General features: G+C 42.7%; 1 non-coding gene across 1 annotated transcript; it reads left to right on the top strand.

Moving 5' to 3' along the window:
• Nucleotides 1-1,232: 1,232 nt before the first annotated feature.
• Nucleotides 1,233-1,340, top strand: LOC148549331 (small nucleolar RNA R71). Its single transcript, XR_015897943.1, has one exon. It is a non-coding gene; the product is annotated as a small nucleolar RNA R71 (small nucleolar RNA).
• Nucleotides 1,341-1,562: the final 222 nt, after the last annotated feature.

The following is a 1,562-nucleotide window of genomic DNA, read 5'->3' as shown; positions in this document are numbered from 1 at the left end:
CCATAGATTCCCAGTTTCTCTATTACAGAGAGGGGCATGAGGTTTATTCCTGAACCAAGGTCACACAGAGCCTTAAAGATCATGGTGCCTATGGTACAGGGTATTATGAACTTTCCAGGATCCTGTCTCTTCTGAGGCAATGTCAGTTGATCCAGATCACTTAGTTCATTGATGAACAAGGGAGGTTCAACTTCCCAAGTATCAATGCCAAATAATTTGGCATTCAGCTTCATGATTGCACCAAGAAACTTGGCAGTTTGCTCTTCAGTAACATTCTCATTCTCTTCAAAAGAGGAATATTCATCAGAGCTCATGAAGGGCATAAGGAGGTTCAATGGGATCTCTATGGTCTCTAGATAGGCCTCAGAGTCCTTTGGTTCCTCAGAGGGAAGCTCCTTAGTAATCACTGGACGTCCCAGGAGGTCTTCCTCCTTGGGATTCACGTCCTCTCCTCTCCTCACAGGTTCGGCCATGGCGCTTATGTCAATGGCCTTGCACTCTCCTTTTGGATTCTCTTCTGTATTGCTTGGGAGAGTACTAGGAGGGATTTCAGTGATCCTTTTACTCAGCTGGCCCACTTGTGCTTCCAGATTTCTAATGGAAGACCTTGTTTCATTCATGAAACTTACAGTGGCCTTAGATAGATCAGAGACTAGATTTGCTAAATTAGAAGCATTTTGTTCAGAGTTCTCTGTCTGTTGCTGAGTTGATGATGGAAAAGGCTTGCTATTGCTAAACCTGTTTCTTCCACCATTATTAAAGCCTTGTTGGGGCTTTTGATCCTTCCATGAGAAATTTGGATGATTTCTCCATGTTGAGTTATAGGTGTTTCCATAAGGTTCACCTAAGTAATTTACCTCTGCTATTGCAGGGTTCTCAGGATCATAGGCTTCTTCTTCAGAAGATGCCTCTTGAGTACTGTTGGATGCAGCTTGCATTCCATGCAGACTCTGAGAGATCATATTGACTTGCTGAGTCAATATTTTATTCTGAGCCAATATGGCATTCAGAGTATCAACCTCAAGAACTCCCTTCTTCATAGGCGTCCCATTACTCATAGGATTCCTTTCAGAAGTGTACATGAACTGGTTATTAGCAACCATGTCAATGAGTTCTTGAGCTTCTGCAGGCGTTTTCTTTAGGTGAATGGATCCACCTGCAGAGGTATCCAATGACATCTTAGATAACTCAGACAGACCATCATAGAATATATCCAGGATGGTCCATTCTGAAAGCATGTCAGAAGGACACTTTTTGGTCAACTGTTTGTATCTTTCCCAAGCTTCATAGAGGGACTCACCTTCTTTCTGTCTGAAGGTTTGAACATCAGCTCTAAGCTTGCTCAGCTTTTGAGGAGGAAAGTACTTGGCTAAGAAAGCCGTGACCAGCTTATCCCAAGAGTTCAGGCTGTCTTTGGGTTGAGAATCCAACCATAATCTAGCTCTGTCTCTTACAGCAAAAGGGAAAAGCATGAGCCTGTAGACTTCAGGATCTACTCCATTAGTCTTAACAGTATCACATATCTGCAAGAATTCAGTTAAGAACTGAAAAGGATCTTCAGA

The sequence above is a fragment of the Arachis ipaensis genome, chromosome B8 (assembly GCF_059453495.1).
Source record: "Arachis ipaensis isolate K30076 ecotype BB chromosome B8, ASM5945349v1, whole genome shotgun sequence".
NCBI lineage: Eukaryota > Viridiplantae > Streptophyta > Magnoliopsida > Fabales > Fabaceae > Arachis > Arachis ipaensis.
This window is presented reverse-complemented; position numbering and strand designations above follow the sequence as displayed.